This window comes from Phalaenopsis equestris, unplaced genomic scaffold, assembly GCF_001263595.1.
Source record: "Phalaenopsis equestris unplaced genomic scaffold, ASM126359v1 Scaffold000491, whole genome shotgun sequence".
In the NCBI taxonomy this organism is placed as follows: domain Eukaryota; kingdom Viridiplantae; phylum Streptophyta; class Magnoliopsida; order Asparagales; family Orchidaceae; genus Phalaenopsis; species Phalaenopsis equestris.
This window is the reverse complement of record NW_018164931.1, coordinates 13,178-25,309: the sequence shown is the minus strand read 5'-3', so window position 1 is coordinate 25,309 and position 12,132 is coordinate 13,178. Positions and strand designations below refer to the sequence as shown.

Sequence of the window (12,132 nt, the reverse complement as noted above, 5' to 3'; positions counted from 1 at the left end):
AAAATTAGTACCTCTTGCCCGCCTGTGGGATAAGGGGCATCTGTAATCATGAACTTACAGTAGATTTTTACAACTGGGTCAGACCCCGTGGTTTTTCCCCTTTACAGGTTTTCCAAGTAAAAACTTCTGGTGGGTAAAAACTTCAGATGTTATCACAGCTTGATTCATTTTCATCTGAGTGTGTGTTGAATTCTCGCGCAACGTTAAGACGATAATCCATTACTCTACCACCGCGAATTTTCTAGCACGCATCAATAAGTACCATAGAATTGACTGTGCCAGATATCTTATCAAATTCTTTCAATAAATTATGATAATGGGAAATTTACATATGTAGCCTACAATTCTTATATATTTATGTATCTCACGCCTAAACTTTCATATTTATATACATAACATTATGATTTTTTATAAAACCTATGCATGAAAAGGTATATTTCATTTTTAAAAGGTGATAATAGTGCTATTTTTGATGTGATATTAAAAATTTGAGTACTATGTGTTTAAAAATGATAATTTGCTAGGTTTACTTAAATGTGAATAATTGCAGTTAACATAAAGCATGATTTGTGCAATCTTGATGCACATACTTAAGCCGTTACTATCTTTGATCTCTGCTATTTTTTTCCTCTTTTATTAGCTTTTGCTTAGTAGAATCAGATTTAATAAAACGGAGTATTAATCTATAAATTCTCGAAGTAATACTTTCTCTCATTTCTCTCATTTAACATCTTTAATTTCTATTCATCAGGATCCAAGGTTACGGCCACTGGTTGAATATTATTCAAATTCATTGGAGCGAATGCTTCCTGAATTCCCTATACGTGTTAAAAATCCAGATTATGATGGAGTAGGCTTTTACATGGTTTAATGTTTTGAATGAACGCTTTGATAATTACTTGTCAAATATTTAGATTTTTCTTAAAATAATTTTTTTTGCAGTTTTTATCTACATTTTGGAAGCTGATCTCCCATTGTATTTTTCCTAGGTTAATTGGTTAAACAAGTTTGTAGAAATGATGTGGCCTTATTTGGACAAGGTGAGAAAATATACAAGGTTGAAGGAAGTTTATCAGATCAATAAACTATAACCTCCATGAAGTATTTATGATCCTTTCTTTTTGCTTTCTAGGCAATTTGCAAAATGATCAAGGAAATTGCTGAACCAGTTATTGCTGAGAACACTGGGAAGTGGAAAATTAGCTCGGTCGAGTTTGCAGAACTCACATTAGGATCACTACTACCAACGTTCCAAGGTTTGCAATGCTTTTTCATCTTGCATCAACAAATCTGCTTTATATGTAAATTTGCAGCATTTATTGTGATGCTTTTTATTGAAACCGGAAAAAAAAAACTGATATTCATCTTCATATGAATTAATGTCCCGACATAATGACTTTCTGATGAGTTCAAATACTTGGGTGATATAATTGTAAAAGTAGAGTTTAGGTGTTAGATTGTAAATAAATAGGAATTGAAACCGGAAAAAAAAAACTGATATTCATCTTCATATGAATTAATGTCCCGACATAATGACTTTCTGATGAGTTCAAATACTTGGGTGATATAATTGTAAAAGTAGAGTTTAGGTGTTAGATTGTAAATAAATAGGAATTGAAACCGGAAAAAAAAAACTGATATTCATCTTCATATGAATTAATGTCCCGACATAATGACTTTCTGATGAGTTCAAATACTTGGGTGATATAATTGTAAAAGTAGAGTTTAGGTGTTAGATTGTAAATAAATAGGAATTGAAATCGGAAAAAAAAAACTGATATTCATCTTCATATGAATTAATGTCCCGACATAATGACTTTCTGATGAGTTCAAATACTTGGGTGATATAATTGTAAAAGTAGAGTTTAGGTGTTAGATTGTAAATAAATAGGAATTGAAACCGGAAAAAAAAAACTGATATTCATCTTCATATGAATTAATGTCCCGACATAATGACTTTCTGATGAGTTCAATACAAAGCAATGTCAATCTGGAAGGATGAAAATCAAACGGCTAAATTAGGAGTTTTCTATAATTAAGAGCTTCTTTATTTAAAATATTTTCATTGTCTTTATTCTGACTTATTTCTCTTTTAGCTGAATATTTAGATTAAGAATATGTATTATTAGGTTACCTAAAATAGATTATGCATTTTATTTTGTACCTGAAATAGATTGTAAGATTATTATTTAATGGAACGAAAGCAAAGGGAAAAGACATCGAGCCTATTCGGAAATCAACCTATTTTTCTCAAAACTTTGACATGATATCAAAGCCAAATTTTAGCCCTAATCACCGATAATTATTGGAGTACCGTCAAGACTCCCTTCCCGCCAGCCTCCTTGCAAGACAAGAAGAGATGAACTATTTCTTTGTCTTGATTCTCGCTCGTCTGCTTGTCGTCTCATTATTTCTTCAGATCTCCTTTGCTAGCCATCATTGCTTCTGCGGCATCTTTGACTGCTTCTTCCGCTTCGGCTTCTTCCGTTTCTACTTCGGCTTCCTCATCACACTCAAGGATTGAAGGCTTCAGCACTCCTTCCTAGACCGACGGCTTCGGGAATTTCGGCTTCGGCACTCTCGGCTTCGGCACTCGCAGGCTTTGACACTCTCAGAATTCGGCACTCTCAGCCTTCGACATTCTCAAGCTTCAACACTCTCAGACTTCGACATCCTCGACTTGGCACTCACGGCTTGAGGATTTTTGGTCCAGGCAGTGTTATCAGTTTCTTGTTGGCAAATTGATGTCAGTCAACATCAATTTGATGGGGGGATGTCAATCTGGAAGAATGGAAATCAAGGGGCTTAATTAAGAGTTTTCTAAAATTAGGAGTTTCCTTATTTAAATTATTTCCATTGTCTTTATTCTGACTTATTTCCCTTTTAGCTAAATAATTAGATTAGGAATATGTATTATTATGTTACCTTTTAGATTATGCACTTTATTTTGTACCTAAAATAGTTGTAAGATTTTTATTTAATGGAATGAAAACAAAATGAAAACAAAGGGAAAAGACATCGAGCCTTTTCGGAAATCAGCCTATTTTTCTCAAAACTTTGACAAGCAAAAGAGGAATATTACATTCTTAGCTAATTTATCTTGCTTGTAACTCCTACTATGTTTTTTTCTTTCACTATCAGGAATGAAGGTCTATACGACAAAGGAGAAAGAATTGATTACGGAACTATCTATTAAATGGGCTGGAAACCCTAATATCATTGTTGCAGTGAAAGCCTTCGGTTTAAAAGCTGTAATACAGGTTGCCAACTTCATTAATTTTGCAAGTTAAATAGAATTAGCTATACTACTAAGATATTAAAGTAAAAAAAAAAATAAACTTATTGATTTCCAACCAATTTGTGGTTTTCAGGCAGTAGATCTTCAAATTTTTCTAGTACCCAGAATCACTCTAAAACCTTTGGTCCCTACCTTTCCGTGTTTTGCAAAAATCTTTGTGTCCTTTATGGATAAGGTGGGTCTGATAATGAATTATATTTACTTTTAATTGTTAATTATACTTTTTTTTTTCAGCCAATCTTCAATTTTTTGTAAATATATTTGGTGTTGGGTTTGGTAGCCACATGTTGATTTTGGGCCGAAACTTTTGGGAGCAGATGTCGGCCTTTACAGATTTGTTCTGGTATTTATCTTATCTATAATTTTCTCTGCTCTATGAGATGGTATTGCATCCTTAGTGATTTGATTCTAATACATAATTATACAATTTATTGACTCGCCTGTTTATCTGATTTATAGTTTAATTCAATAAAAATATGTTTTAGTTTGATTTTTATTGGTATTCCAACGTAACTCATAGGATATTATAGTCCCAGTTGTCTGGAGTTGTGTTGCGCTCGGATTAGGGCTGTCAAAACAGCTCATGTTCGGCTCGTTAAGAAGCTCGTGGTCGACTCGTTCGCTAAATTAACGAGCTGAACACAAACACTTTTTTGCGCTCAATATATAAACTAGCCAAACAATATAAAAGATTTGGTCATTTGTGTCGGCTCATTTTGGCTCGAAATACTACTCATATTTGTATGAGGATGCTCCTTCTTTAACTATAGTTTTGATATTTGGCTAACCAATAAGATAGCTTCCTTACATATTCTGGAATGAAATGTTGCCATGTGTGATCAGAATGTTCCAAGATGTTCTTTGTGATGATTTACTGAATCGAATGTGCAATTAGCCATAACTGAGGAGGCTAATTTCCCTATCCAATCTTTTCTTTCACATTTGGTAAATGATGTGTTTATTTACTTCATCTTTGCTTTTGCAGGATAAAATCAAGAATCAAGCTGCGAATGTGCTGCATGATACAATCAAGAATCAAGTTGCGAACATGTATCTATGGCCTAGAACACTGGAAGTGGCTGTTATGGATGCATCAAAGTAGTGACATTCATTTATTTCCAGCTCTTTTAGACTTGAAAGGTTTTTTTCTATCAACATATCCATTAGTTTGCTCTCTACATTGTTTCTTGTAGAGCAATGAAGAAGCCAGTTGGAATTCTGCAAGTAAATGTTTTAAGAGCTCAAAAGCTGCGAAAGAAATATCTAATGGGTAAAGCAGATCCATATGTGAAACTTAAGCTTATGGATGATAAGCTTCCATCAAAGAAAACTACCGTAAAGAAGAATAACCTTAATCCAGAATGGAACGAGGAATTTAAATTTGTTGTGGCAGATCCAGAATCTCAAGCCTTGGAGCTTAATGTTTATGATTAAGAACAGGCATGCCCAATGTTCTTCGCCTTTATACCTTCTGTTTATCAAATTTAAGCGTTGTTGCAAGTTTTGCTTTTCCTGGTTGTTCTTTGACATTTATATTGTCGCAGGTTGGCAAGCTTGAAAAAATGGGAACGAATATTATTAATCTGAAACATCTTACTCCTGATAAGCCAACTTTGTTTACACTTGAGTTGCTTAAGAACCTGGATGGTAATGATGCTCAAAATGAAAAGTTACATGGACATTTAGTTACGGAAGTAACTTATAAGCCACTTAAGGAAGATGAATTACCAGAAGTTAACGAGAATGCTGAGGAAGTAGAGAAGGCTGCAGAAGGTACTCCATCTGGTGGTGGCTTGCTCGTTGTTACAATTCACGAAGCTCAAGACCTTGAAGGGAAGCACCATAATAATCCATACGTACGATTAGATTTTAGGGGTGAAGAGAAAAAAACAAAGGTAAACTTTTTATTTTATGGTTTTATGACAGACTACTAGATGAATGATATGGATTCTGTTGCAGCATATAAAGAAAAGCGGAGATCCATGTTGGGAAGAAGAGTTTCGGTTTGTTTGCGAGAAGCCTCCTGTTAGTGATAAGATGCATTTAAAGGTTTGCAGCAGGCCGCTAAGCATTAGCATATACTCCAAGGTATCAACTATAATTCAATTGAGCAATACTGTATTAAAAAAAAAAAAAATAGCAGGCCGCCAAGCATTAGCATATACTCCAAGCTATCTACTATAATTCAATTGAGCAATACTGTATTTTAAAAAAAAAAAAAAACAATTGGTCTCTTTTTTTGAAAGAGGGGTTGGCCTTGTTAACATGATATATTTCAGCAGTGTTGTCTTATTTTGGTTTTTCTTTTTTCCAAATAGATAGGGGTTCACTATGTTGATTTAGCATGCGAGTCTAATATTGGTTCATTTCGGAATTGATTTACTTGCTTTGGATAAACTATTGCAATTTTTATGTAATTGATATTTTGTAATGTTCCAAAGTCAGCTAAGATTAGTTAGTACTTCTGAATGCTTAGATGTTTCTGTACAATTAAGTTGTATGAATTCTACTCTATTTGACTCAATATATAGTAAAAATATATGCTAACTTTTCACTTAATAATCAAATTGGAAATTGGACAGCTGAGATAGAACTCCGCTCAAATTTGCTTCTCATCAAGATAGCTCCCTATAAAGACGTCATTGGGATTCATATACGATTCCTCGGTGATCTTGCCATAGTCTTGTAGCACCACAATGTAGTTTTTCGGGAAGCCTTCGAGTTTCACAATATATATATATATATAGATGTTTTGAATCCTTTGCTTCATTTATCCTGGCAAACTGACAAACCTTCTCTGCTAGGGTTTCATGATACATGAGAGAAGAAGAAGATCTTGGATACGTGAGAGAAGAAGAAGATCTTGGATACATGAGAGAAGAAGAAGATCTTGTTGATACTATCATTTTTGTGAGGAGCTCTTTTGGGCTTCTGCACTGTTGAGTGCGAATTATTTAGAATTTTTTCATGGTTTAGTAAGTGTTCCTTTCTTGTGTGTATATTTGGTGTCTTCTTTAGCAATTGATCATATTCTTTTCATCTCTGATAGGTTTGGGATTGGTTCAAGTCAAACAATATAAAGATTTAATGCCCCTTGTTCTCTACTTTATTGATTTCTTTTCTATTTATTTTGTGGTGATTATACTTCACTTTTGGTTCTCATTTAGGACGACTCAAGTGTTAATTTTTTAATGCAATACTGTGGTTCTTTGTATTAAATCATGCAAGGGAACATGCGAGGATTCACATATCACAAATCTCTAAATTCTAAGTTAATGCCTTGAAATTTTCTACCAAATATATTTGTTTCTAAATATATTTATTGTTTAGTATATTTGCTACCAAATATATTTTTTTCCAAATGTATTTCTTGATGTATTTGATACCAAAAAAAAAAAAAGTTTTTTTTTTTTTGTAACTCTATAAATACACATTCTATGTCATAGATCGAGGAGGGAAAATTAAATCCAAATGTATTTGATACCAACAAAAAAAAAAGTTTTTTTTTTTTGTAACTCTATAAATAAACATTCTATGTCATAGATCGAGGAGGGAAAATTAAAGCAAGAAACAAAGAGGCTTTGTATTTGACGTTATCTTCGACTGCCTTGTTTTGTCAGTGAAGTAGTCCCGACTCTCCCATGTTTTTGTTTCGTTAATGGGTTTTTCCGTGTAAATCATGTGTTCTTAAGTGGTTGTATGATCAATCTTATTTGACAACAAATAATCCTTTTTTTTTTAACAAGTAGTGCAAAGTGCATGGCTTCTCTGCTTCCGCTACATTCTTCGTCTGTAAAATAGACCTTGCTATTGTCATTTGTGAAATCAATCATGGTATTATCTCTTCCTTCTTGGAGATAACCATAATGAATTACAATATCAAGAAACCATAACAGTCTACCCTTTTTGTGGCCAATCAAGATGAGAGATATCTAAGTTCATATAGATCTACAAAACAAATTGCTTGGCATTGATCACATTCCAAGAAAATTTTAGCTGAAGAGAAGATTTAGATAGACAATAAGACAAGCTCTCTAATTCATCTACATCTATCAGATGAGATCTTATAGGACTGTTTGAAGGAAACTCTGTCACTGATCTATTGTGAAAACTACCATTTATATGTATTGGGAAGAGTTTAACAAGTTGTGTACTTAAAGCATAAGTTTTACTCTCACTGCATAACAGAAGACTGGAATATGAAGACTCGTCTCATTGAGTTCAAGCGCATCATCACTGACCTAAAGATGATCTTGGTGAAGTACGATGATGAAGACTTAGTTTTGTTGTTGTTATGCTCACTTCCACTTTCATACCAAAATTTTACCGACTCAATGCTACATGGAAGAGAGTCAATTTGTCTTGATGATGCCAACAAAGCCTTGTTATCCAATGATCTGTTTGAGAATGATCAGCATTCTAGATCCATTAGTAGTGGTGATAGCTTGCTCACCAGAGGAAGATTTGAAAAGAACCATATCCATCGAAGTATTATTTTAGATCAAAGACCAGAGGGAAGAATGTTTCTTTATTGCAAAAAAGGGGGCATTGGTAAACTAACTATACAAAGTTGAAAAATAAAGGATATTTGGAGAAAAAAACAAGAAGATTAGACGAGCACCACAACAGAAGATGATGAAAGAAGCATCTTCTTGGTGTCTGAGGACTAACTGAGGTCTTCATTTGAATGGATCTTGGATTCCGGATTCATGTTTCACATGAGTCCTAATATGGAGTATTTCTCCACCTGTCCGTCTGTTGAAGGGGAAGCTGTGTTGATGGGGAATGATTCTGTCCTATAGTTGGCATTGGCTCAGTAAAAATTAGGATGTACAATGATATTGTTAGGACACTCGTTGAGATCAGGCATGTTTCCAAGCTAAAGAAAAATCTAATCTCTCTATGTACTCTTGATAATAAGGATTTGCAATAAACTAGTGAAGTTGGAGCCATAAAGGTTTTCACAAGAGCACTCATGATAATGAGAGGTTTAAAAACCAAAGAAAATCTCAATGATTTGAAAGATTTTATCATTGTGGATTTGACTAGTGTTTGAACCTCCATATCTAACACTGATGTCACTAGGTTGTGGTGCTTGAGGTTAGGTCATATGAGTGAAAAATGCGTTAAAATATTAAGCAAATGTGACCTACTATGTGGTCAAAACACTGGTGCTTTTGGAATTCTATGAGCCGTGTGTTTGGGAAAGTAAAAAAAAAAGATCTCATTCATTAATGCGGTCCATAAAACCATTGGACCACTTGATTATATTCACTCCGATCTATAGGGAACATCAAGAGAGTCATCTCGTGATAGTGCAAAACACATGTTGATCTTTATTGATGATTATTCTAGGAAGGTTTGACAATTCTTTATAAAAAAAATCTAATTTATTTCGAGAATTCAAGAGTTGGAAGAGTATGATCGAAAAGCAAGTTGAGGAGCAACAGGTTAGATAGCTCTAACAAATAAAGAGTTAGAATTTTTCTCATATCGTTTTTATATTTTTTCTCATTTACAGTGCATCACTTGTAACCACATATTTGCTATGATGCTACAATAAATGGTGTATCGTTTGAGTGGTCAAGTGCATCCTTCTAGAAAAAAAAATTATTTTATATTTTTTTCAGTCACTATCATTGCTGAGTACCTAGCCTTATATTCGAAAACTAGAGCCTTGCGTCATGTATTCAACAACCAACGTAATTTTTTGTAAAAAATCATGACATGAATCATTTTAATCATTGTGTAATTGTCTAATTGCTAGAGTGTCTCCTTGAAGCGACACATTGTATGTGAAAATATGACACTCAATAGGACACGATGGAGAAAAAAGATTCATGTAGCCGACCCCACTTAGTGGGATAAAGACTTCTTGTTGTTATTGTTGTTGTATGATTTTTTCAGCCACTTTGGATAAGGGTGGGTTGAAGCAGCATCTAATGCATGCTTCCTGATCAACCGACTTCCTCTTGCCGCTATCGATTTGAAGTGTCCATAAAAAGTTTGGCTCTATAGCCCTCCTAATTATTCTAAATTGAAGATTTTTGGTTGTCCATCAAACGCCTATATGGTGATAAAATATTAGATCCCATATCAAAGAAGTATATATTCTTGGGATATGACAACCTGAATGGTGTAAAGGATTACAGACAATGAAGTCCTAAAAACTTCAGAACCTTCATAAACAGAGATGATGTGTTTGATACAATCTCTCCTACATCAAGTGACATTACCACTATTCAACTCTGATTGAGATGAGTTAGCTTTATCTTCGACTGTTGCACATGCTTATTCCTTGGCCAGGGAGATATATATAGAAGTATGATTTGCATGCCTAAACCATATGGTTAGGTAAATTTAGTCGCATATGCATTAACTTTTGAAGAGGAGACTTTTGTCAAGCCATGCTCATACAATAATGCAGTCTCCAGTTTGGACACTATAAAGTGGCTCATGGCTATGGAAGAGAATATGGTGTCATTGCTCAAAAAACTAAACTTGGGTACTTACATAACTCCAAGGGAAAGAAGGCCATCCGATGCAAATGGTTATACAAGAAAAATGATGGCGCTTCAGAGGACGAAGAACCAAGGTATAAAACTTGATTAATGGAAAAGGAATTCAGTGAGATTCTAAGTGTTCAGTCTGCCAACATCATCTTTTCTCTAAATGTGAATCACAGATCTATTCGTATGCTGTTCAGCATCGTTGTTGCTTTAGTTGTGAATATCGTCTTTATTCACATCTTTGTACATGATTGATGCTTGATCAACATCGTAAGTCAAAATCACAACTTCAAGTATTATTACATTGTAACCCCATGACCAATATGGTATAGATCACACTTCTTTCCCACTCTTTCTTTCAATTGAATGTTTCTTAAATATGAGTTTCTTTACTGCATTAGAGCAATAAATTCTTTTGTGATTTAGATTTTTTCTTTGGCTTTATAATTTTTCAAAACTACTCTCTCCTTTTAGTCTTTAAGGCATATATATTAGATATTCCAAAATGATGTTTCCAATTGAATTAGACTATAAGCATCATTGAGGCACATAAATGATTATTTTGTTTAACCAAGCTTCCTTATATACTTGTGGATTTGGTTTAGGTTTCAAATTCATGCAATCCTAAAAACACTTGTAAAAAACATTAATGCAAATTTTATTGTCAATTTTGAGTGCTAAATTTTCATAATTGAAATAAGTCAAAAAAATTGTAGTCCTCTCTATTCAAGAATCATTAGCTAAAACATTCTAAGACCCACTAATCTCTATTTTAAATTCAAAAACATTAATAGAATCATTTTTTTTCTCCTCCCCATTTATATGGAAGTTCCTACTTAGACACTTACCAACCTAACGAGTTGTTTGAAAACATTTAAAACATTCATTTGCGGAAATCTTCGGTTTGTATGCATAACTGATTTCTTTTCTCTTAGCCGTTTTATAATTGTAGTATTACCAACCTTACATGTAGCAATTGCAATAGATTGAACACGATTGATTGATGTACTTCTTCAATATGTAGTATAGACATTTGTCGCAATAGATTGAAACTTGAGTTGAAGATCTTCCATTTGTAGCAACCACGGTTAGAACCATTCCCTTACAAGGTTTCATGATAGTTAATGAGCAATATCTGCTAGGGATGGAACCGATCTCTTTGTTATGAGTGGGCAAATTTATTACATCAGAGATTTCTTTCTAATGTTTTTTTCTTAAATATTGTGAAAAATTATTTATTGAGGGACTCAAAAACAATTTGTTTTGGTAGTTACCAATTAAACTTCAACACTGTGCAGAGTTGGTAATTCAGTTGTCACAAGCAGGAAAACCTGGGCTATGTCATCATCAGCATGGCCGATGTTGTGGCAAAGGAGCGAATCATTGAAAGGTATCGCCTCATCGGCTCGAAGAACGGCCGTATTCAAGTTGAATTGCACTGGAAACCATCATAGAGTAATAAATCAGAAGCAAACGTGAAGAAATAGGCTAAAAAAGAATTCACCAAGCTACAGGTTTTGAGATTTTAGCTTTTTCATTTTATACATAGAAGAATGCATGTAGGTATGCTCTGTTTGTTGCAATTCTCATGAACAAAACTCTTTTTATTAATTCAATCTTACCAACCATCCAGGATATGGGTATGACTGCATTTCACATTTACATCTGCAATAAATTGTTTATAGAAGGGCTTCAAAGTTGTGCTGTTGAAAGTATTCTGAAGCTGAAGTGCTTTCATTGGGAATTGCAAAAATTTATATCTAATTATACTGCATAAATTGCAAAAGCTCATCTTAGTAATGGTGAACAATTGAATTGTGTGCTAATTGGTGCTTTTCAAGTAAGGATATAGGGAAATTATGTGAAAACATATGATTCTATGTCTTATTTCTTGCTTGAAGGAAAAAATGTTGCCTCTTTTGAACAAAGAAATATTACTGTCTGGAGTCCGGACGCAAGCTGCGTCCCTACTACGGCTGTAATCCACCGGAGGCTGTTTTTTTTTTTCCTCCGTTCCTTCAGGTGGATCGCATCAGTTTTCAGGTGTGTTTGGATTCCGAACGTATTGAACAACTTGTTGAGGTGAGTTTTATCAACTTCTTTAGCAATCCCAGTAAATTAACCATGGGTGCTATTATTGAGATCAATAACCTTTTTTTAATGCAATTAAAACTAAATTAGAAACTTATTTGTCTCAATTTTTATAATCAAATGTGTGCCCCAACAAGGCTTGTTTTTCTCTTGAGATTTGAAAGGTCTCATGAATATTGATTTCATATAAAATTTATGTAATTTTTAGATAGATATAAATATAAATAAATAAAT

At 33.7% G+C, this 12,132-nt stretch overlaps 1 pseudogene; it reads left to right on the top strand.

Annotated features, from left to right (window-relative positions):
• Positions 1 to 11,491, top strand: part of LOC110028139 — a 17,570-nt pseudogene extending 6,079 nt beyond the window's left edge.
• The last annotated feature ends 641 nt before the right edge of the window (positions 11,492 to 12,132 follow it).